Source organism: Acinonyx jubatus, chromosome B3, assembly GCF_027475565.1.
Source record: "Acinonyx jubatus isolate Ajub_Pintada_27869175 chromosome B3, VMU_Ajub_asm_v1.0, whole genome shotgun sequence".
Taxonomy (NCBI): Eukaryota; Metazoa; Chordata; class Mammalia; order Carnivora; family Felidae; genus Acinonyx; species Acinonyx jubatus.
The window spans coordinates 1,339,011-1,363,960 of record NC_069386.1 but is presented as its reverse complement, the minus strand read 5'-3'; the positions used below and the strand labels follow the sequence as shown (position 1 = coordinate 1,363,960).

The 24,950-nt window shown below is 54.4% G+C and overlaps 1 protein-coding gene across 15 annotated transcripts in view; it reads left to right on the top strand.

The window, feature by feature from the left end:
* The window catches only part of BCL2A1 (BCL2 related protein A1), a 60,200-nt gene that overhangs the window by 9,359 nt on the left and 25,891 nt on the right, over positions 1-24,950 (top strand). For 11 of the 15 annotated variants that reach the window (XR_008298904.1, XR_008298899.1, XR_008298902.1 and 8 more), the window contains one exon: positions 1,158-1,269. The gene's annotated coding sequence lies outside the window, so the exon portion shown is untranslated. Of the gene's footprint in view, positions 1-1,157; positions 4,902-10,030; positions 11,504-16,140; positions 16,323-24,950 lie in introns of those variants that run through there. The other 4 variants (XR_008298894.1, XR_008298898.1, XR_008298900.1 and 1 more) reach the window with 3 other exon arrangements.

Sequence of the window (24,950 nt, the reverse complement as noted above, 5' to 3'; positions counted from 1 at the left end):
CTCTCTCTGCCCCTCCCCCACTCATTCTGTCTCTCCCTCCCTTTCTGTCTCTCTCTCTCTCCCCCAGAGTAAGTAAATAAACTTAAAAAAAAGTCTATACTGCGAAACACTAGGAAGTAGAAAAAAGTAAAAATATACATCTTCTATTTATCAGTTCTAGTCTTTTTTATAGCTAATTGATTTAAATACTTGACCTTAATTCTCTACTTCCTAGTGGTGTCCTTAGGACATTTCCCCCTTCTCCTGAATCTGCCCAGTGGGCGTGTCCTCTTGTTCTCTCTCTGATACAGAAGTTACAGAAGAAACTTCCCTCCAAGGCCAGCAGTGCCTTGTGGTGCGCACGTCCCGCACTGATTTCCACGCCGGCTCTGTCTCTCCCCCAAGAGCTCCTCTCATTTGTATTTTCAGAGTATCCCTTCTTTTACTCCATTTCAGTCTGAGAAAGTGTCTGGGGGACACAGACAATGAGGTATCCAGGCCGGGCTTTTGGAACAGATAAGGGACGGTGGGTCAGAACCAAGGAAATCTGGATCAGGTATGAAGTGCAGTTAGTAACAATGTCTGTGTCCGTATTGATTCATGGATCGTGACGCATGTTCCATAAGATGTTACCAACAGGGGAGGGTAGGCGTGGAGTAGATAGGATCTCTCTGCACTGTTTTCATGTCTTCTCTATCAATCTAAAAGTACTCTAAACTTAAAATTGTATTGAAAAAGAAAACCTCTCTGTAACCCCTCAGACGCTCATCAGAACCTGTTTTTTTTTAAATGTTTATTTATTTATTTATTTATTTTGAGAGAGTGTGCGTGCCTATGAACAGGGGAGGGACAGAGAGAGAGAGAGGGAGAGAGAGAGCATTCCAAGCAGGCTCTGCACTGTCAGTGCAGAGCCCAGTGCGGGGCTCGATCCTATGACCCTGGGATCATGACCTGAGCCAAAATCAAGAGTTGGAAGCTGAACCGACTGAGCCCCCCAGGCGCCCAGAATCTGTTTCCTCCCAAAGGCCTCACAGGCGTCAGTGACCTGTCTTGCCTGGGCCTGGGGCCAAGAGACCTCATTAGGGGCCACTTAGTGAGTAAGACGGGGGCTGCCCGGCCATCTCCAGAAGCCGATACTAATGGAGGCGGGTGCTGAGTGTTTCCTGTTTGTCCCACAGGGACTGCCCCCAGGAGCGTCCAGTTGTGGGAAACACTGGCAGGAGACGGGAGTGAGAAGGACCCTGAGGCCTGGTTACTTGTTCCTGAGATCAGCCCTGCTGGGTCACGGAGGTGAGAGCGTCTATGGAAGGCCTGTCATCGTGGCCTCTTGCGTTCAGCTCTCCCCATCTTGGTTCTGGTAACAGCCTTCCCCTCCTGCCCTTATCAGCCCGGAGCACAGCCTGCCCTCGGCACCACGGGCGTGGGGCTTATCGGTGGCACCTGGCGACCCCACCAATGCCTGGGTAGCAGACACATACATGCTGGCCCTCGATAAATGTTTGTCAGACGAACGGGCCGGGCACTGAATCACGGAGTGGTTGCAGTCACACGCGAGCCTTGTGACTTGTGGCCACACCGCCGGTGGTTAGAAGACTGTGCGGTTGGCGCTGGGCACAGCTGATGGCTCCTCTGGGGGGACCAGGCCAGGGATCTGGGGCAAGTTGTTGAAGCTGGCCGGGCTCGATTCCTTCTCTTTCGAGTGGGGATCGTACTGTCGTCTTCACTGAGTTGATTAAATGAGAAACAATTCACGCAGCGCGTGGCACGAAGATAAATGCTCTGTAAACAGTAGTCATACCTGTGATCTAACCCAGGCATGGCTAAAATCACACGGCCTTGTGCAATAGGTAATGAGGGAGGACAATTAACACACAAACGTAATTGGCAAGTAAAGTTGTAAACACGTCCCACCCAGCGAGTAAGCAAACAAACACAGAGTCAAACAACAGTGAGACACCGTGTCTTGCCTCTAAAGTGAGCAAATCGCTGTAGTGATACTTAAAGCTGGAAAGGACACAGTCAGGGACACTCAGCCATTCAGTGTGGGGCTCAAAAATACCAGAATGCAATAGTTTCAAATTAAAAAAAAAAAATGTTTATTTTTGAGACAGAGACGCAGAGTGTGAGCAGGGGAGGGGCAGAGAGAGAGGGAGACACAGAATCCGAAGCAGGCTCCAGGCTCCGAGCCGTCAGCACAGAGCCCGACGCGGGGCTCGAACCCACAAACAGTGAGATCATGACCTGAGCCTAAGTCGGATGCTTAACCGACTGAGCCACCCAGGCGCCCCGACCTTGTATTTTATAATCTGAAAGGGAATTTCCTAAAAACCAAAAAGTTGAACAAAGAAAAACCTAACAAAACTGTATGGTATGATCACTGGTTGGTAAAAGTAAGCAAAACTTTGTGTATGGAGAAAAATCTGGGAAAAACGAGAATTGAGTGGAAATTGGATGTTAAATATCTTTCTTCCTCTTCTGAATTTTCCATGTTTACAGTTAAGAATGAGTATTACTCTGGTGCTAAAAGGAAGCATAATCTTTTAAGTTTTCTTAATAGCACAGTTAGATGTGCTCACAGGTGGTCATTTTCAAGGTGAAGACACTAACAGCCCAGCAGTGGATTGGGTGCCACCAGGGGCCGGCCCCCAGCTGGGTCCCAGGGCTCCTTGCTTTGAATATTTGGATTTAAACATTTAAATGCTTTGAGTACAGCAGATTGCCCTTAGTAATGCAGGTGGGCCCCATCTAATCAGTTGAAGGCCTAGGTAGAACAAAGACTGACCTCCTCCAGGCAGGAAGGAATTCTTCAGCCAATGGCCTTAGGACTTGAACTGCACCATAGGCTCTTCCCCGGCTCTACAACCTGCCAGCCCACCTGCAAATTTTGGATTTACCAGCCTCCAGGATCATACAGGCCAATTTCTTAAAAAATACCTTTCTTGCACACACTCTCTCTCTCTACACAGATACACCCTATTGGCTCTCTTTCTCTGAAGAACGCTGACTAATATGAAGCCCAAATAGAAAATGTTTTAGGCTTTGCGGGTCGTGCAGTCTCCGTCCCTCCCCATTCCTCTGCCACAGACAATATGTAAACACATCTCAATCTGGGCACTGGTGACATTTTGGGCTGGATACTCCTTGTTGTGGGGCCATCCTGTGCACTGTAGGGTGTTTAGCAGCCTCCCTGGCCTCTAGCTTCCAGATACCCATGGCAGCTGTCGGTCATGACAATCCAGGATGTCCCCTGGGGGGGGGGGGGGGCAGAGAGGAGACATACCCTCACCCTCACTGAGCACCGTTGAAGTACATGAGTGAGCCTGACTGCGTTCTAGTGGCCTGGGGACTGGAGTCTGCCGACCCCGCTCTGGGCAGTGTGGTCTTGGAGCTTTGCAGCAGGGGCCCCGTGGTTGGGAGTGTGGGGACACGGTAGGAGCCCTGTGAGGTCACACGGAGCCCGGCCACATCCCAGGTCTGCCGCCCGTTCCTGAAGGTGCCGTTGCTCTGATGAGGGCAGGTCTCAGAGCAGCCCAGTGCTCTTCTGTGCGTCCCAGCGAGGTCGGAGGGCTGGGGAAGACGGGGTGTTGGGTGCGTGGCCACGATCCCCTGGGCCACCCTCGGCACCGTCTCCTCCTCAACGACCCCAGGGTCTCCCCTCGGGCGAGAACCGTAATAACGGTTTCCAGGTAGCAGGAGGTTTACCAGCCCGCTTCAGGTGGGAGCAGTGTCTGGGGCTCATTGGCGACTTTCTCTGGCCCGGTGTGCGGACGGATGGACAAGGCAGGCACCTGTAGACCCCCGGGCGGAGGGCGGGGTCACCGAGGCTACACAGGACGGGGTCATGAGCCGTGACCTGGCCTTGTGCTCCGCACGCTGGGCATGGATCACTCCCTCAAAGCTTGGCCCAGAATGAGCCCCATGGTCATTTGTGTCCCAGCCGAGGACTTCCTGGTCACGCTCGGGGTTGACCTAGCCCCACTCCAGCTATGTCTGACAGCATACAGCCGCCCCTAGGGAAGCCCAGCCCTCCAGGAGCCCTTGGCAGGGCCTCAAATGCAGGGGGTAAGCAGCGAATGTGGTCGGGCGGCTGCCTGCAGCACCTGGGACAGCTCTGGAGCAGAGCACCTGTGGGCAGGCCCCGCGCCCGCGACCCTGTGCCACAGTCACTGGAGACTTCACGGGCCCACCGAGGCCCAGGCCCACGAGGGAGGAGAGGGCCTGGGTGGTCTGGCTTGGCCAGCGTTTGAGAACCCTGGGTTAAAGCCTCACCTCTGACCCTCCAGGCCCTACTGGCTCCGTATTGCCACGTTAGCAAGACCCCGAGATCTCTTTACGTGACCTGCACTTGGGGAAGTGCTAGCCTGGATCGTAAACTCGCAGCGTGGATGTGGGTGGGCCCCGAGAACAAGGCTCGGGCCCCGAGAAGCCTTAGCTGAGCAGCGCCGGCCACCAGGACCAGCTTGGGGCAGGGTCACCCTTCTGAACCGACAGGGAGATGACAGAGTCCAGTCAGACAGAATGAGCTCCCTGGCGGGGAGAGGCAGGAGGGGCCCATTCCCTGGGTCCGGGGCCGCAAAGACATCTTGGGAAACGTCAAAGGCCGGGACCGTTGTGGCAGACGTCAGGCACGGATTCCGTTTGCCAGGACCCTCCCGGGCATCTGTGCGCTTGGCCTAGCCTTCCTGGCCCAGGCCAGCAGCTGCCCGAACCCTGCGTCCTCTGCCTTTGCTCTGCCTTAGACCTAAGCTCAACCTTCAGATCCGATGACCCAAACCAGCTTCTCAGTTTTGCGAGTCCTGGTGTCTGGCCGCACTCACCGGCGGTGGCCCCAGGAAGCGACCCCCGAAGACCCCACCCCTGCCCAACCGCAGCCTGGCATTGGGAGTCTGGGGGTGGAGAGTGTCTATGAAAGCCCCTCGGCCGTGCTCACAGAAGCCCTCTGCCTGGCTCCTCTTTCCAGTTCCCCACCGGCGTCCTCCAGGGCTGCCCTGTAAGATCTCCACCACTCCTTATGCTGGTCACTGCTCTGTCCCTGTGGTTCCCCCATACCCCGCCCACAACTTGGTCCACAGTCCTAAACAGATCTTCCTCACATTGTCCTGATTTGAGCAAGCCCCCTGTTGGGAGCCTGCCAGATGGAGCAGGGAAGGGTCGCTTCCTTCCGGAGAGCTGTCGCCCCAGCCCCAGCGATGCCCGCTAAGCTCGCCAGCGTCGGGGCGTCCCAGTCTTGGAGTGTGGCACACACGACCAGGGGCTCCCTTCCAAGAGATGACCTTCCCACCAGCAGGCATGACCCGGCCAGGAACCAGACGCCAGAAAGGGAGTGAAATCCCAGATTTCAGCAAAGGCTAGGGGCTCCTGTCTGTGCAGAGCGCGGCAAGATTCCTTTTCTGGCCACGGAAGCTGGGCTCAGTGACCCAGACGGTTCCTTCCAGCTGTGAGGCTGCGAGCCTGCAAATGGCCCCCGCTCCTCTGACCCCCTCGTCACGCTCTCTGGGTCCCCAGGACACGCTGGTGGCAAGTGTGCTGGTCGGGAAGGAGAAAAGCAAAGATCGGTGTTTCTCCTGCCTCATCAGCTGGCTGCCTGGGACTGACCCCAAAGCTACAGGGTGCGGGTGGGGGCAAAACCCACAGGGCTGCTGGCTCAGAGGGTTGGGAAGGTCAGCGTCAGATTTCCCGGAGGAGGCGTGGGGTAACGCAGGATCCCCCGCTGCAGGACTTCAGACCCTGGCGACAGGGCGGTCGGAACATGGAGGTCTGCCAGGGAGGTGGGGACACAGCACTGGGCCAGGGGAACCCGGCAGGAACGAAGCCAAGGGGTGGCAGGGGCGGCCTGCTGTCAGATCCTGGCCGAGGGGCCTGGGCAGCGTCCAGAGTCCCCATGGGGTGGGAAATTGAGAGAGGACCGGGTTCCAGGCAACACGGTGTTCTCGGTTGGGACCTGGGGGTCCTGTGTGCAAATGGCTGCAGAGGAGACCAGAGACAGGAGGTACATGGCCTGTGTCATGCTCACACTATACCCTAGGACCTCTGCCAGCTCCCTCATCACGGAGCCCCTTCCTCACGAAGCGCCCTGCTAGCTGCTGAGGGTGGAACGATGCCCGGGAGCAGCGGGTCGTGCGCCTCGCCTGCGAGCTCAGAACTGTCCCTCTGCCTTCGTGAGCACAGCCTCGGCGGGCCAGGGGCGGCTGAGTCAGCAGGTGGCAGGTCTGATGGCCTGGATCCTGGCAGCTGGGGCCGGCAGGCTGCCAGTCACAGAGCTCCTCCCGTGCCAGCCCAGCTGCCCAGGAAAGCGTGTGGGTGTGGACCCAGCCAGTACAGCAGAGGGCTCAGGCCGTAGGTGACCAGCTGTCCCAGGTTACCCACGACTGAGCCGCTCCCAGCAAACGGGCACAGGCGGTCACTCAGCACAGAGTGGTGAGGCCCTAGGATTGAGGACCTCGGGCAGCTGGGAATGCAGAGAGGCCAGGGACTGAGTGAGGCCGTGTCCCCAGGGAGTAATTGCTGGCCCCAAGGCAAAGCCCCCAGGCGGGACCCCTGGAGTCCAAATGCTGCAGGGATCCTGTTTGTTCCCAGCCGCCCTGAAGGACCACACGGCTGGCTGCCTGGGGGACGCAGAGTTCGTAGCATCTCTGACCCCAGTTCCTCCAGTGGTGGTTCATTGGTCACTCTTACACACGAGGAAGTGGAGTCAGAAGGGCGTTGAGGGTCAACTGTTCCACGGTTTTGGTTTGGGTGTGGGCTCCCAGGATCCCCTGGGTGCCGTCTTATCACGGTGACTGTACGTGTTTACCACGTACCGTCTTTCCCACCGGATTCTCCTGCAGAATCTCCCGTGTGGTGTCTTTGCATCTTGCACACCCGAGGCGCTCAGTAAATGTTTACGGAGCGAACACACAGATGCAGGCTCGCTGTTGCAGGGACCAGGGGCCGAAGGGCAGACGGAGACGGTGCAGCTGGTCATTCTGCATAAGGCAGGACCAGGGGACCGGAACAGACACCACAGGAAGCCTGGTTTGAGGCAAGGAAGCGGCCTCACGGTCATCCGTGGTGTTGCTAGAGTTCCTGGCAAAGGTTGCGTTTGTTTAGGCCCCCCCCCCCCCCCGCCAGCTGGCCTGCCCGCCGGGTCCTGTGCCCTCCCCCTTTCTTGCTGGCCGTTCGTCCCTCCAACACCCACGTGCTGCACCCCACTGAGGGAGCGCTGGGCTCCCCACAGCACTGGGAAGTGCGCAGAGGCTCTAGAACGGGGAGTCCCCCACCGCAGGGGTGCCTGTGCCCCGGGGGCACTCGGCACAGAGAGACACACACAGACTTGCAGAGCCACGATGCAGGGGACAGTCGGTGTCGGTGAAGTGCCGGGGGGGGGGGGGGGCCGTGGCGTGACCGGACAGGTGTGAGCCGGAAGCCTGAGTAGGCGGCATGCTGTGGCCGTGACGTGGAGCCGCCCTGTGGCTCCTCCTGCTTGGGTCCTCTGCCCCTGTGTCCTTGCTCACCTCTGCGGGCTCCGGGCTCGGCTGCCGTCGTGACTCACCAGCGCCGCGGGCGTGTGTGCGCTCCACTTGGCTCTCAGCCCTTCCGCGCCCACCGACGCTGGCAGCCGTCTCACTCCTCCCAACTCCGCCCTCTCCTGCCCCGCTGACTTTGATGCTTGCCGTTTGCCTTCTGTGCCTGCCAGCTCATGAATTATTTATATGCTGTGCTTCCTCCGCGGGCCACCTTGGCAAACAAGACAAGTTCCTGTGGACCTCATCGTGGCGAGGGCTGGGACAATAAGCGGTCGGTCATACACAGTGTGCCGTGCGCTGTGCTGGGCGTAAGCACTGTGGCCCCGGGGCTGGAGCGGGGCTGGACGCGGCAAGCCTGGAGTCAGGGAGGGCGTCAGGGAGGCTGCAGCCCTATTTCTGGCGTGTAGACCCTGCCATGCCTTACAGCTTCATGCCTTGTCCGCCTGTCCCCTCGCCCACCCTTTCCCTTAGTCGTTTATTCATTGGCTCATTCACAGGCCATCCGAACACCTGTTATGTGCCAGATGCTGTGCTAGTCCTGGGAATACACGATGAAAAAGATTTGTCCTGTGCAACACTGGACTTTTAGGTTCCCACACGTGCCCCTCTCCTCCCTGCTTCACTGCTCCCTCTGCCTGGAAGATCGCGGTCCCACCCTCCACCCCTTTCCTGGTTTACTGCCTCCACCCTTTAGACCTCAGTTCAAAGGTCACCTCCTCGGCAGAGGATTCCCTGCCCCCTTGACCAGTTTAGGGTCCCATTATGATGCTCTCATAAAAACCTGTCATTTTTCTTTCATAGCACCTGTAATTATGTATTTCTTAGTGGGACTATTTCACTAATGTTGGTCCTCCCAATCACCTGTGTAGAAACTCATTTGTTATAGTTTTTACACTGTTTAGCACATGGTAATGGTGTAATAAATACAAATTGGATGGATGGATGGATGGATGGACGGATGGATGCATAAGTGGGTGGATGGATGGATGGATGAGTGGGTGGAAGGATGGATAGGTGGGTGGGTGGATGGAAGGAAGGATGGATAGGTGGGTAGATGACAGGGATGGATGGATGGATGGATGGATGGATGGATGGATGGATGGATAAGTGGGTGGATGGAAGGATGGATGGATAGATGAGTGGAAGGAAGGATGGATAAGTGAGTAGATGAAAGGATGGGTGGATGGATGGATGGATAAGTGGGTGGATGGAAGGATAGTTGGGTGGATGGATGGATAGATGAGTGGGTAGAAGGATGGACGGGTGGGTGGGTGGGTGGGTGGATGGATGGATGGATAGGTGGGTAGGTGGATGGATGGAAGGAAGGAAGGATGGGTGGATGGATGAGTGAGTGGAAGGATGGATAGGTGGGTGGATGGAAGGATGGATGGATAGATGAGTGGAAGGAAGGATGGATAAGTGAGTAGATGAAAGGATGGGTGGATGGATGGATGGATAAGTGGGTGGATGGATGGATGGATGAGTAGGTGGAAGGATGGATAGGTGGGTGGGTGGATGGAAGGATGGATAGATGAGTGGAACGAAGGATGGATAAGTGAGTAGATGAAAGGATGGATGGATGGGTGGATGGATGGATGGATAAGTGGGTGAATGGAAGGATAGTTGGGTGGATGGATGGATAGATGAGTGGGTAGAAGGATGGACGGGTGGGTGGGTGGGTGGGTGGATGGATGGATGGATGGATGGATAGGTGGGTAGGTGGATGGATGGAAGGAAGGAAGGATGGGTGGATGGATGAGTGAGTGGAAGGATGGATGGGTGGATGGACTGTTGGATGGATGGTCAGTCGGTTGAATGGATGGATGGATTGAAGGGCGGATGGATGGATGGTTAGTTGGATGAACTGGAACTGAGGCATAGTGAAGGCAGGGACCAGTTAGGGGACTGATCCAGGAGTCAGGGAAGGAAGGAGGTGAGGATCAATGTATAAGCCAGAGTAGTAGAAGTGGGAAAGTTGAGGAGAGGGTCGACAGGAAGGAATCTGCAGGATGTGGCCTCTGGTTGGGTGTCAGGAGCAGTGCAGAGGGAGGAACACAAGGTGACAGCCGGGATTCCGACTGCAGGCTAGGGAGACTGAAAGTAAGAAAGAGCGGTGCCTGGGCGGCTCAGCCAGTTAGGTGTCCAACTCTTGGTTTTGGCTCAGGTCCTGATCTCACAGTCTGTGGCCGAGCCCCACGTTGTGCTCTCTGCTGACAGTGCAGAGCCCGCTCGGGAGTCTCTGCCTCCCTGTCTCTCTGCCCCTCCCCGCTCACGTGCTCTCTCCCTGTGTCAAAAATAAAATAAATAAACAGTAAAAAAATAAAAATGAAAAACATAAAAGAGAACAGGTTTGGAGGTGTGGGACAAAGATGTCCTGCCAAATTTGAGGTACCTGCTGAGGCGACAAAGTGGGCATTTTAAATTCTTTTTGGCCACTGCAAAAGTTAGGACAATACTAGCTTCCCTGAGAGAGAAACTCCAGCAGACCAGCGGCCTAACACAATACAAGCTTTTATTTAAAACATTCTCTTTGGTCCCCGTGATAGTCCGGTACACGTCTTCCTGTTCAGCCTGATGACGTGCTGACACAGAGGTTTAGGGACCCAGGGCCCTTGCATCTTGTGGTTCCACCATCTCCTTGGGCCTCAGAGCTGAGGGAAAGAGACGGGAGAGCACTCGCCGGCTTCTCAGCCACCTCGGCCCCAGAGGACCACCCGTGAGGAGAGCCTACCTCACACCGTACAGCCAGAGGTCCAGACTTGCTTGCTCAGGCTTCCTGGAGTCCAGAGCACGGACACCGGACCAAGGCCCTGACACTCAGGCGTGCCACCCCCACACTTCGGCGGGGACCCTGACCAGCAGCCCAGCAGAGCCCATCCAGTGAGGGAGCCTACGCCCGAGGCCGTGGGGGTGGCTCTCCTGGCTGCAGCGTCCACCCACCCGCTATCCAGTGGCCCTGAGACCGTGCCTGGGTCCCCTGGTGGTGGTTCTGTGCTGTGATCTTGGACACCGCTCTCTGCTGTGTGGTCTGCTTGTCCTTCTGGAGTCTCTGAGAGCTACTTACCGCCTTTTTTTTTTCTAAGAAGTTTATTTTTTTGTTTTTATTATTATTAATGTTTGTTTATTTTTGAGAGAGGGGGGGGAGACACAGAATCCCAAGGCAGGTTCTGCCTGGACAGCAGAGACCTGACGCGGGACTCAAACCCACGAACCGCGAGATCATGACGTGAGCCAAAGGTGGATGCTTAACCGACTGAGCCACCCAGGCGCCCCTACTTAATATCTTTTTATTTTTTAATGTTTATTTATTTTTAAGAGGGCGGGGGGGGGGGACAGAGAATGAGCGGGGGAGGGACAGAGAGAGAGGGAGGCACAGAATCTGAAACAGGCTCCAGGCTCTGAGCTGTCAGCACAGAGCCCTATTCGAGGCTCAAACTCATGAACCGTGAGATCATGGCCTGAGCCAAAGTCAGACGCTCAACTGACTGAGCCACCCAGGCACCCCTACTTAATACCTTTGTAAATAAAGTTTTTCTGCGTACATTTGCCAGCGGTGTTTTCTGTTGCTTGTGAGCAGACAGACCAAGAGTAAGTATACGGTAGCAGCTGGAGGCCCTGAGCTTGGGAGACTTGGGCCAGAGCCTCCCCTGGAGGTGTTTGCAGCCATGGGAGGGGACAGGGTGGCTCTGGGAGTCTATGTCACCATGCTGGAAGACAGCGTGGTCTGGAGCCTCCGCACATGAGTAGGGACTAGGAGCTCACAAGGCAGGGAAGGAGCTGTCTGTGCAGCTCTGTTCCTGGTCTCCCCCCCCCAACCCCTACCCGCCCAAAGGCCCTGCCTGGGGGTTTGCCCTTTGGAAAATCAACTCCTAGTCCAAGAAGATAAATCCGTCTTTTCTTCAGGCCGTGGTGTCTTTCATGGTGACTTTCTCGTTCTTCTTTAACGACCGACAGAGTTCTGTAGTCTTTTTTTTTTTTTTAAGTTTATTCATTTTTGAGAGAGAGCAAGAGAGCATGGGGGAGGGGAAGGGGGGGTAGAGAGAGAATCCCAAGCAGGGCTCCACGCTGTCAGTACAGAGCCGGACATGGGGCTCGAACTCACAAACTGTGAGATCACGACCTGAGCCGAAATCAAGAGTCGGGACGCTCAACCGACTGAGCCCCCGGGGCGCCCCCAGAGCTCCGCGGTCTCAAGGCCACCCCAGAAGACTCCTGTCATTACGATGACAGTTACAACACCCACTTACCTAGAGCGATGGCACCAAACGGGTGACGTCGGTGACGCCCTCTCAGTGCAGCAACCTGCGTCCCCATGGCCCTCTGGCCCACGGAACCCAGACACGGCCTCAGCACGCTCTCACGTTCGCGGGCGCTCGCTCCCGAGATGCGGCCTGCTGCTTTGCCGGTTCACACGGTGTTTTATAGATGAGAAAAGTGGTAACTCGAGAGGTTAAACGACTTGCCCCAGTTTGCACATGTATGTCACAGGAGAGTCAGGATTTGAACGCAGGGATCTTTTTATTTATTTTTATTTTTATTTATTTTTTTAGTTGAGAGAGAGAGAGCACGCGTGAGCAGAGGAGAGGAGCAGACAGAGAGAGAGAGAGAGAGAGACGATCCCAAGCAGGCTCCAAGGTCAGTGCGGAGCAACGTGGGGCCCAATCCCCTGCCCCTGGGGTCATGACCTAAACAGGAATCAAGAGTCAAATGCCCAACTGACTGAGCCTCCAGGCGCCTTGAAAGTGGGGATCTGGATGTAAACAAGGTGTTCCTTATCTGTGTGTCTTCTAGGTGACAAAGACCTCTTTCTAACGCATCTCAAGGGACAGAGAAAGCCAGGACCAGCTTTCTCTGGTCCTTTTTCCTGGGCCTCTAGGGATGGCCCAGCAGGTCGCACTGGCTCATTAACAGCTGGGAAATGGGATTATGGGCCAGACAAGCAGCTGCAGACTTCCAGTCTCTGCATGGAGTTTGTGCCCATGGTTGGTTCTATGTTCTAAGAAGCCATGGGTATCTGCCCACAGGGGGTAGAGGTCAGTGAACTTAAATGTCCAGAAAGATAGACCTTGAGCATCTGGAAGGTTGGGTCATAGGGGGTAGAGCCACGGCCACTGAGAGTTAAGGACAGAATTTTGTCCAACGATTCATGCGTTTTGGGGTTTTTTTTAATTTCTTTTTAATGTTTATTTATTTTTGAGACAGAGAGAGACAGAGCATGAACGGGGGAGGGTCAGAGAGAGAGGGAGACACAGAATGTGAACCAGGCTCCAGGCTCCGAGCCGTCAGCACAGAGCCCGACGTGGGGCTCGAACTCACAGACCGCGAGATCATGACCTGAGCCGAAGTCCGAGGCTCAACCGACTGAGCCACTCAGGCGCCCCAGCAATTCACGTGGTTTTAAAAAAGCAGCCATGTCTCGTCCTTCAGGGATGGACGGCAGGCCCAGCAAAGGCGCCAGCCCACGAGGAGAGGCTGGAGCTAAAATGGGCATTTCCAGACTCCCTTTCCCCTAAAGTACAAGGTGCGGGTTACTCTCTACCAACCACATGGACTGCGTGTGACGGCGAATTGTGCAGAGAGAAGAATGTGGCAGGGACTGCGGCAGAGGCACTGCGGAGCTGGTGGCTGCCGGTGACTCCCCGAGGTCAGGGTGGCTCCTTGGAGACGGCTGGACGGCTGGCTTCCTGCCTCAGGAGCTCCTTCCCCACGCACACACGCATGTCCCGTGGCCGCTCGGCTCTGTGTTGTGGTTTTGGGAGTCCTTCCTGGAGGCGCATTCCTGTGTCTGTTTCTTTAGTCCCTCCAATGACTCTGTGATCTGTCTTTAACCCTTAATAAATACCTTTCTGGGGTGGATCCTGTGGTCTGCAGCCTAGAATCTGACCGATGCCCCACACCTGGGAGGAATGCGTGCTGGTACTCAGAGGCACGCTGAGCCTGGGGCAGGTCCACTGCCCTCCCCCGGGGACTGGGGTCGCGCCCCTGCCCTGGCTCCAGCTGAGCAAGTGTCTTTTTCTAAACTAGAAGCCCATGCCCTCTGGGAGTCATACCAGCTTCCAGTTCCCGTCACTGATAGTCCTGGTAGAAAGGAGACGAGAAGGAGGAAGGGTCCATTCTGCTTCTAGAAGGAAGTTAGTGAGCTATACGTTGAGCACGTCTTTCAATAACCCTGACCCAGGGGCTGCTGGCTGCGATCTTACTATGCCCTGGTTGGGTGTAGAGTGTGTGTGTGTGTGTGTGTGTGTGTGTGTGTGTGTGTGTGTGTGTCCCCACAGGCACTTGCCTGACCCTTGTGTTGATCACGGCTTCTGTTTGCTGAATTCTGATGCCTTGCTGTCTTGAGGCTCCCAGGGGACTGCCCTTCGCAGGGTTGGCCTGTTCCTGGGGACAGTAAACAAGGCACCTGGAGAGCTCCTTTCCAGTGCAAACCACATTCAGAATCCACATTCCCATCTCCCTCCTCTGTGGTGCCCTCACCCTGCAGGCCACCGTCCACCTGTCCTGTAGGACCAGGTACCACACAACTAAGGACAGCCCCTATTATGCCCAGAGAGGACTGACCTTTTTAAAAAAGTTTTTTTAAATGTTCATTTACTTTTGAGAGAGACAGAGACAGAGAGTGAGCAGGGGAGGGGCAGAGAGAGAGGGAGACACAGAATCCGAAGCAGGCTCCAGGCTCCAAGCTGTCAGTACAGAGCCTGACGCGGGGCCCGAACCCACGAACCGTGAGATCATGACCTGAGCTGTAGTCTGAACCGCCTGAGCCCCCCAGGTCCCCCCAGAAGTGGCTGAGATTACTCAAACTAGCCCATCTTCAGCCTTCTCACCCTGCCTCACCTGTTCCTTCCCCAATTTCCCCCCATCCCCTCTGCCTCCTGACCGTCCCTGGTGCTTCTATGAGTATAACAAACTGTTTTCAATGGCAGTTGACTCCGGATCTGATGGCCTCGCCATACCTAACAAATAATTAAGCCTGTATTTTAAAACACTCCTCTGTTCATTCATCCATCCATTGAAAGGATATCTCCTTAGGCCTCTCAAGCGTCAGGAATGATTCTAGGCCTCGAGAACCCAGTGATGCACAAATCAGACACCGTTGCTGCCTTTGTGAAGTACGGTTGGGGCAGCAGACATGAAACAAATCGTCACACGGACAAGTGTATGATTAAACAATACAAGTTAGACAAAAAGAGGAAAAGATTACAGGGTGCCGTGCGAGCACAAGGGGGCAGGATGTGGCTTCTAAACTGAAACCTGAAGGGGGGCCTGGGTGAAGAGTGGAGAGAACATCTAAGGAGACAGAGCAGCATGTACTAAGGCCCTGGGGCAGGAGAAGGCATGGGGTGGCCAGCGCACCCTGCGTGAGAAGGCGCAGGCCTCAGACCTCCTGTGAGGCTGGCAGGAAGCCTCAAAGGGCATCTTAAGGACTTTGAAATTCTTCCTAAAAGTAACCCCACACCTTTGAAGGGTCTGTAGAGAGATGTCTGGTTTACTTTTTAAAAGACCACTTGGGGGCGCCTGGGGGCTCTGTTGGTTAAGCATCTGACTTGGGCTCAGATCACGATCTCATGGTTCCTGAGTCTGAGTCCCATATTGGAGTCCTGCTTCTCTCTCTCTGCCTCTCCCTCATTTGCGTCCTTTCTCTCAAAAAACAAACAAACAAAAAAAAGCCACGGGCACCAGGGGGCAGAGTGCAGGGCGCTGGGGAACGGGGGCGCAAGAGGTCAGGGAAAGGGGTGAGTCTGAACTGTGTCTGAAGTTTGTGGCCTTGGCTGGCTGTAGGGGTGGCGGAGAGGGAGGGGTGGGGGCTGCCGTGCAGCTCCCGTCTAGACCTCGGTAGGGCTTGTGGTCCAGACAGCCCGGGTCTCTCCTCGTAACCATAACCAGCCCTGCCCGGACGAGCCCCAGGCCCAGCCCCTGCCCCGGCTTCCCTCCCGGGGGCGGTGAGCACTGCCAGTGGACATTGTGAAGGCATCTCTGGCCCAGCGCCTCTCCCTGCCCTCGACCTGGGACCTCACCCGGAGCCGCCCTCAGCTGCCCTGACTCCCGCAGAAGGGTAACAAGATACGAATTTTCTCCTTTCCCCCTCTTTAATGCTCCTTGAAAGAGTCATGTCCCCTCTTTGGGGAGTGGGGAGGCAGGGTAGAACTATTTCCAGGACTAATACGACATCTTCTCTCCAGGGAGTACAAATCAGTTATCGGTCATTTATTATTTATTTATTTATTTTAAATTTTCTTTAATGTTTTTATTTATTTTGGGGAGCCCGACAGAGTGCAAGCGGGGGAGGGTCAGGGAGAGAGGGAGACACAGACTCTAAAGCAGCTTCAGGCTCCGAGCTGTCAGCACAGAGCCCGACACGGGGCTCAAACTCACAAACCATTAGATCACGACCTGAGCCAAAGTTGGTCGCTCAACCGACTGAGCCACTCAGATGCCCCCTGGTAATCCTGTGTTTTTAAAACACAGACCCCCCCCCCCCCCCCCAGCTACCGTCCCCCCTGCCAGCCCTTGCACGGTGAACTAATCTTTCTGTTGCCCGAGAAATGAAGCTGGCTGTTTTTTTAAAAAGCACATTTACAGAGATGAAATTTACATACAATAAAATGCACCCATTTAAAATGTATAATTTGCTGTGGGTTTTTTTTTTTTCCAGTTCAGTGGGTTTTTACAGTGTCAACACCGTGTAACTGCCAGCCAACACGATCAGGATATAGAATGTTTCCATCGCCTCAGAAAGTTCCCCGTGCCCTTTGCAGTTGGTTCCGGGCCCCGGGAAACCACCCATGTGCGTGCTTTCCGGTTACGAGATCGGCTTTGCCTATTTAAGAATGTTCTGTGAATAGAATCATATGGCAGGTCATTTTTTGGCATCTGGCTTCTTACACTTAGCATAATGTTTTAAAAACGTCCCCCGGGGTTGCGCGTATTAGTAACGCATTCCTTGGCACAGATGCGCCGTTCTGTGTATCCAGCCCCCTGATGGGGTCGTTAGGTTGTGTCCGGCTTGCGGCAGTTATGAATGAAGCTGCCATGAGCATTGGAGCACACTTCCTGGGGTGGATATATTTTTGTTTCTCTTGAGCAAAATACAACCGTGGAATTTTGAGGCTGCAGGTTCACCCTGCCCTACTTTGTTCTCTCCTTCCCGTCGGCCCTGTGAATGCAGCTGTCCCACGTCCTCGCCATACCTGTGCTCAGTCTGCTTTGTCTCTTGTGTTGCAGGTGTTCTGGTGGGTGTCGAGGGGTGGGCTGGTCGACTTGTTGTTATTGAACGGTAAGAGCTCTTTATATATTCTGGGTACAAGTCTGTTGTCAGATACGTGACGTATTGCAATTTTTTCCCCCTCTCCATCTGTGACTTGTCGCCTTGTTCTCTTAACAGTGTCCTTTGCACATTTTAATTGCAATGGGGCCCAGTGTATCAGGGTTTTTTTTTTTTTATGGTTTATGAGACCTTCTGGCTTCTTTGTGATCATGCTTTTCCTGATAGGAACTGCAGGGTTATTGTAAGAAAAAAGTGAGAGAATAAGGTCTTTGGTTCCTATGGGGCAAAGAAATGTGGGTAGGAATTTGGGGGGGCCTGGGGAGGGAGAAACAATTAGGAGGGAGGTTCCAGTGTCAGGATGGCACCCTCACTGGAGAATCACTGAGGCTTCTGCCCCAGTGAGCTGTTGTTCCACCACCCCCTGGAGGGAACCCACCTACATTCTGGTTCCGCCAGTTTGCAGCAGCATTCCGTGGCACACAAAAATGCAGAACGCATACCACAGACAGAGTAGGGAGGCCCGAGACCTCTGATCTTGCTTCTTGAACTGCCCCTAGAACACTCTTTTGGGGTCCGGCCTCCTGCCTCCCACGATCTGAAGTCCATTTCCGTCCCTGCTCGGGGCCTCCCTCAGTCCCGGGCAGCCCCTCCTGTCAGCACGCCCTGTCCCTTCCTCCACCTCCAGCCTTTTTATGCCATCTGTCCATTGGCCCCTCCTGTCCCCCAGCTCGGGGGGGTGGGGGAGACGTCCTTCGGAACCCCACCACCTGCCTGCTCAGGCCCGCAGGCTGACGGCGGGGAGGGATGGGGGGCTCTGTGCCTCCATTCTGGAAGGTGCAGCCGCGGGCCACGCTCCGTCATGATGCGCGAACACTGTCCAGACTGAACGTGTTTCCAAAGATTGCTCAAAGAGACAGAATTTTTTTCCCACTTGGCTTTTTTAAGTCACGAGGAAAACCTGCACGTGTTGAGACTATCACAGTGCCCGAATAGCACGTCGCTGATTCATCAGAGGTGGAACAGCTGTGTCTACACGTTTGCTAGAAAGTAGTCGATGTAACAGAGAAAAGACTGGAAAATGGGAACTGAAAAATCATTCAGTAAAATTAAAATACTGTTCTCTCCAGGGATCGAAAGGTTTTTTAAAGAAAGCTTTCAAGAGGTTCAAAGTCAGCAGGCAATTAGTTGTAATGGTGCTCGAAGGCTCAAAACGAGAGACGTGAGCTAATGAAAACACTCATGAATTCAAGGGTTTGCTAAAGTTTGAAGCTAAAGGTGAACTTTTAATTTGACTCACCTTTGGTGAGGTTGCCGCGAGACCCCAGGCCATCATAACCCATATGCTTCACGAAGATTCATCCTTAATGGATGATCTCTAACTCTCAAAGTGGGCAATTTTTTTTTTTTTTACTTAATCATTTCAAATGATCTTTTTATTACACAGTAATTATAAGTGACCGAATTCCATTTTGAGCCACTTATGCCTCATTTTCCTCAATGTCATGCAAAACGTTTCAGGGCGTCAAGTTAGGGAGGCCCAGCTTTTGAACCAGAGTTATCAGTCTTGAACCGGGTTTCCCCGAAACACGACTGAGTGTGGCACAGTGATGTCCGAGTGGATGTAGCAGGTGGAAAGGGTCCAGAACCTGCAGCCGGATGCGCCCACGGGGCACCTGCCGTGGAGACCGGAGACGGCATTGCCGGGAGGAGGGGCCGGCCCTGGGAACGGTGGCACAGTGTGGACTGGGGACACTTGTCTCCATACATATCCTCACGTGCCTCTCTGCCATCATCACAACTTCATGTACTCACATCACACCAATATCCACGCCCCGAGAGCAGGGGCGGGAGGCACTGGCAGGGACGGAAGTGGACGTCATGTGCCATGGGCGATGTTGGCTGTGCGTCTGGATTCGAGTGTCTGTTGTTCTACGTTTTGCTTTTATTCAGTCGGGATGAAGGCCAAAAGCAAAGACAAAGCCAGGGCGTCATCTTTGGCCCAGGAGAGCCCACAAGAAACCGCCCAAGTCCTCACGGTGGCTTTAGCACAGGGAGGAAGGTGGGACCCGGCACTACCTGAGGCCCAGGCAGGACATGGGTTCTAGGAGAGCTGGGGCCCAGGCAGAGTTAGCTCCCTGTGACACAGGGACTCTGGAATATGGGATCAGCAGCCAGACCGCCTTGTTCGGAAGCCCCTCGAGGCCCCTGGGGCCCCCAAACCTTCCCGATCCGGGAAGGAAGGCAGCAGGGAGCCTGGCGGGTGCTGACTGACGCACTCTAGACAATGGTGAACACCACCGGCTCCTGCCCCCAGGTGTGTGCTCACCTTCCAGCCACTTTGAAGGGTGTTTGTTTACACTCCTTGCTCATCTAATGACGGGAGACGGAGAGATGAAGCCTTCCGAGGGGTTCAGCCAGTCCGGGAAGTCCGTGGTGAGGGGCCGAGGAGCAGGGGAGGAGGGGAAGGCACCGCCCCAGGCCTCTGGCACAGCGGCGTGCCCCTCTGCTGTCCCTCTTGGGGCCACCGTCCCCGGGCCCACCTGGCAGAAACCCTGAACGGTCTGGCCTTTTCACGCTTGGCAGCCGCTGGGACCTGCCCCATCCACGACATCACCTGGTCCTGTTGCCAACGGCCCTAAATGTCTTCAAGCCTTTGCCAGCCTTGGCGCGGACTCCGTGCCGACTGCGGTGGGGGCGTGGATCCAGTCCCCCGGTGACGCGTGAGGGACCCTCACCAGGCAGAGCGCGCTCTCCGGGCTGCCCGGCACCGGGTGGGGGTGCGGGGCAGAACGGTTGGGGGCGGGGCGGAGAAGCCAGAGACCCGGTAGTGGCGCCCCCTGGGGGCCCTCCGACCGGGGCCGAAGGAAGCGTTGCTCCGGTCTGACGTTGCCGGCGCGCACGTCTCCGGGATAAAGTCCTGGGTCCCTACAGTAAGTATGTTTATATTTTTAAACTGGAAAGTTAGAGGAAAAAGTGATTTGGGAAATGTTGTCCCCTCCAGGAGGTGGAGCTTTGTGCAGAATAGAAGGGGCGTCCCTTCCTCCCGCGGAGGCGGCGCGCGCGGCGGTGCACACCTTTGCCCTCTGGGCTGGGTGCCCGCGTGTGGGCACAGCCCAGGGCCTCGCGTGCTGGCCTGGAATTCTTCTTCTGGTGTCACCCCCCTCTCTGCTGCGGGGCCAGCAGCCGGCCGTCCCGCCCCCACCGGCCCGGACCCTCGGCCTCTGATGCCCTTCTCCCGGCCGGGACTCTCCTGCTTCCCCCGCGCCGCCCGGGAGGACTGACATATCTTCTGTCCCGCACCCCGACCCGGTCGTTTTTAAGCCTCTTCTAAAAAATATATTGTGAGGGGCGCCTGGGTGGCCCAGTCGGTTGAGCGTCCGACTTCGGCTCAGGTCGTGATCTCACGGCCAGTGAGTTCGAGCCCCGCGTCGGGCTCTGTGCTGCCGGCTGGGAGCCTGGAACCTGCTTCGGAGTCTGTGTCTCCCTCTCTGTCTCTGCCCCTCCCCTGCTCATGCTCTGTCTGTCTCAAAAATAAACATTAAAAAAATGTTTTCAAATAAAAAAATACTAAAAGTTACTGTGAAACGTAACACTGCCTCAGAAAAGCGTAGAAAACATATATTCCCAGTTCTGTAAATTACTATGAAGCGGATATCCAAGCAACCAGCAATCAGCGCAGGAGATGGAACGTTCCGGGCCTTCTCCCCCCTCCGCTTCCCTTCCCCCAGAGCCTTCTCTGACTACAGTCGTCTCCATCATGCCGACTTTTAGGGAAATTTCTTCCCGGCTTTTTTCCTTTCACCGCACAGGATTGCCAGCCTGAGTTCTACGGCTTAGCGTCGCCTGTTTTGAACCGTTTGTAAATGGAATCACACAGCGTGCACCCTTGTGTTTTGTGTCTTTGGCTCAGTTATGCATTTGTGAGACTCATCTGGGTCGCTGTGCGTGGCTGTGGCGGTTCGCGTAGACCGCTGTGTAGATTCCGGTTGCATAGACAGACCCCCTGTTTCTGACCTATTCTACGGTGCTTGACATGGAATTGTTTCTAGTTTCCAGCAGTTAGGAACGCTGCCGCTGTGAGCCCGGAGCCTGTCTCCCGCTTGGCGCGTACGGGCGTCCCGCCGGGTGTGGGCCTCGGGGTGGGATTCTCGGGTTCGGGGTCTGACACGTCCGCAAACCAGTCAGCCGCCGCTCTCTGCACCTACCAACACTTGGCGCTGTGGGCCTTTTACGTTTTAGCCACTCTGGGGGGCGTGAGTGGCCTCACCCAGCGTTTCCCTGACGGTTAGGCTCTTGCTCGTTTTTTGCTGTGCGTGCTGTCCTTTTCATTCCATATTCTGCACATGTATACGTATATACGTACGTACGGAAAACGTACACGTATTTTATACATATACGTATACCTAAGGCGCGTATAATAAAATATACTTCTATTTTATGTGTATATATTATATACACTTCTATATTTACGTGTATACACTTACATCTATATGTGTAAGCATTTTATTATACGTATGTGTGTAAGGTGTGCATATACGCGTGTAATCGGTTCTCTGTGTAACACGGATATGATGCTCTGCGTTACCAGTGTTGCAAACACCACCACTCAGGCCCGTCATTCCCTTAACAGATCCTTTGATGAAGAGTCGTGCTTAATTATTATGTAGTCAAATGTATCAGTCTTTTCCTTATTGGTAGTGCCTTGATGTCCTGTTTAAGAAGCATTTGTCATGGGGCGCCTGGGTGGCTCAGTTGGTTGAGTGACCAACTTCGGCTCAGGTCATGATCTCGCGGTTTGTGAGTTCGAGGCCCGTGTTGGGCTGTGGGCTGACAGCTCGGAGCCTGGAGCCTGCTTTGGATTCTGCGTCTCCTTCTCTCTCTACCCCTCCCCCATTCGTGCTCTGTCTCTCTCTGTCTCAGAAATAAACAAACATAAAAAAAATTGGTTTTAATTAAAAAAAAGTATTTGTCATGAATACGTTATTGATAGTATCTAGTAGGAGCTTTTAAAACCTATTTTATTTTTTATGATATATTCTTCCGCATTATATTTTTAGAGACATTCTATCAGATCTTTTTTTTTTTTTTTAATTTGGAGAGAGAGAGAGAAAGAGAGGGAGAGATTGTGCACGAGTGAGGGAGCAGCAGAGAGAGAAGGAGAGAGAGACAGTCCCAGGCAGGCTCCACACTCGGTCTGGAGCCCAACACGGGGCTCGATCCCACACCCCTGGGATCATGACCTGAACTGAAATTGAGAACCGGATGCTCACCTGACCGAGCCACCCAGGCACCCCTGAAAACTGTTTTAAATCGAGGTGTATCACATGTAAAGTGTGTAAAGCGTGTGAGCTTAACTGTGCAGCCCGGTGAATTTTCACACAGGTATATGCTCCGGTCAGCACACTCGGCTCCAGATAGGTATTTCTGGCGAACCAGATGGCTTCTGTGTCCGGTCAGGTACGGCCCCCTCCCCCAAGACAAACACCGTTCTGCTTGTTTCTCTTCTGTCTTGTGGCTGGACTTCTGAGCCTCAGACTCGGGTCTCGGGCTCTACGGATGCGTTGCTGCGAACATTCTTGCACGTGTGTTCTGGTGGGCAGAGCACGGGTCTCTCGTGGGTGTTTGCCGCATCCTAGGAGCGGGACGGCCGGGTCGTGGTGTTGATGGTGGAGAGCACCAGACCTTTCCCACGGTGACTGTACCAGTTTACGCCCCAAAGACCACATCCCCACCAACACTTGGTATTGTCAGACTCTTTTTTTGTTTGTTTGTTTTCAAGTTTATTTATTCATCTTGAGAGAGAGAGACAGTGCGAGCGGGGGTGGGGCAGAGAGAGGGAGAGAGAGAGAATCCCAAGCAGGCTCTGTGCTATCAGCGCGGAGCCCGATGCAGGGCTTGAACTCACGAACCGTGAGGTCATAACCCGGGCTGAAATGAGGAGTCGGACACTCGACCGACTGAGCCACCCAGGCGCCCTCTGAACTCCCGTACGTCCCGCTTCTCTCTCTCGGCGAATGTCTGTGAAGTTCCTCTGCGTGTACCAGCCGTCGATTGCTCTTATTGCTGACTGGCTTATGTCGTACAGATACAGCACGCTCCGTGCATTTCTCTGTTGGTGGACACCTGGGATGTTTGCCACGTCGGGCTGAAACGAATAGCGCTGTTACGAATGGCCTTGCAGAAGGCCTTTTTGTGGATACACGTTTTCATGTTTCCTTCGTAAATGCTTTGGGTGGAGTTGCTGGGTCAGAGGATTTTCCCGCCTAACATTTTATTATGAAAAATCCCAAGTGTACACAGAATCGAGAGCATTTTAAGGGAAATGGGAGCAAGCGTGTGCGTGCTGTTGTTAACTTTGTCACGCAGCTGTCCATCTTGTCCCTCTGGCTACGACGAACCCATTTTATTTCCAGTAGACTGGAGACCCCAGTGCACTCCTTCCCTATGGTGCAGCTTGCATGTTGTGAACTAGAATTCAGTGTTTGCTTAGAGTTTTTCCTTTCGACGTAGAATTTACAGATGGTCAAGTGCACATGAGATTCCTCCTGACATGTGCACCCGTGCTCAATTTCGACCAATGCGTAGTAACCCAGACCCCACTGCTGTCACCCCAGTGTTACCATCACTCCGTACTTCTGCTCGTCTGAGACAATTTTTCTGTTGTTGTTTTTTACAGTGAAAACTGTGCACTGGATGATACGGCATTTCCCTTTCCTGGAAGGCTTTGTTCACTTAATGTTTTTGACATCCATCCACGTTGTTAACTAGATGAGCCGACCATCCTTTTTTATCCCTGATCGGTACTCCATGGGTCTGTGGACTCCAGTTTGTTTATTCAGTAGGACCCCTGCGCCGTGTCTGGTTTGGGGCCGTCATGAAAAAAGCTGCTGTGAATGTTCTTTACGAAACTTCGCGGAAACACGCCGTCGTTCCTCTTGAGTGCACACGGCGGAGTGGGAACGCGAGTCCTGTGCACTTTTCCGTCGAAGGAAAGCGCCCAGCTTGCTTTCCAGAGTGGCTACGCCGTGTTACAGTCTGGCCAGCGACACACAATCCCAGCCGTTACCCCTTCTCGCCCACATCTGGTCACGCTAACTTTTGTGCGGTAAAATGCACCTAACAAAACTTATACCTTAGCGCGCTCCGTGCTCCCATAGTGCCCTGCGCCCGTCACCAGGACTCAATTCCAGACACCTCACCACCCGTCGTGGAGACTCCTCCCCAACAGGCGGCCGCCACTATGCTCTCTCCCCCAACGCCCGGCAGTCACATGCTACGTGGCCCACCCCACCTGCTTTCTTGCTCTCCGCCCGGAAGGCTCCGTGTTTCCCAGGGTCGCCGTGTGGGTATGTCGTGCCCCCTTCCTTCAGATGGCTGAATGATGCCCCACCGTTTGGAGAGACCACGTTTCTCCTGCTCGCGCCTCAGCTGATGGACGTTTGCCGTGACTCCACCTTTCGGCTGCTGGGCGCACCACGGTTTTGTCTGGACGCCCGTCCCACTTGTTTTGAGTGTATACGTGGGGCGGAAGTGCAGGTCCTGGCATCATCCCGCGTCCGCCGGGGCTATTTGTGTCGACGCTCTACATCAGAGCAAGGAGCTTCCCTTCTATTATTAACTTACTTTTCAGAACATCCAGAATGGATACTGCATTTTATCACAGGTTCTCCTGCATTGACTGACTTGATCGCACAACTGCTCCTTTTATTACGTCCATTTGGGAAAATATTCTGAATGATTTTAAAAACATTAAACCGACTCTGAACTCCCGGGGTGAGCCCAGCTTCACACCGCGTGTGGATATCACAGTGACTCTTACTTAGCCTCTCCGCTGTCCTGAGACAGGACAGAAGGGTAAATGCTGCCCTGCGAGAAACGGCCCCAAATGCTTAGACTCCCCAGTTTTGTCCCCATCTTGTATCTGGGCCCAGTCGTGGCTCCTGCCTCCTCACCTCCCTGCCCCCACAGAGCCAGTGTTCAGTCGGCTTTGGTGGGTCGTTCAGTGCACCGTCGCTGGGCATGGAGCTCCAACTCCTATGTAGTCTGCAAAGCCCAGCTCAAATGTCACCTCCTCTTTAAAGTCCTTCCCTACGTCATGATCTGCATAATCATCCCTTCTCATACTGTCTCCCTGGCTAGATTTGGTTTTTAATTTACATCCAAGTTAGCTAGCATGTAGTACAATAATGATTTCAGGA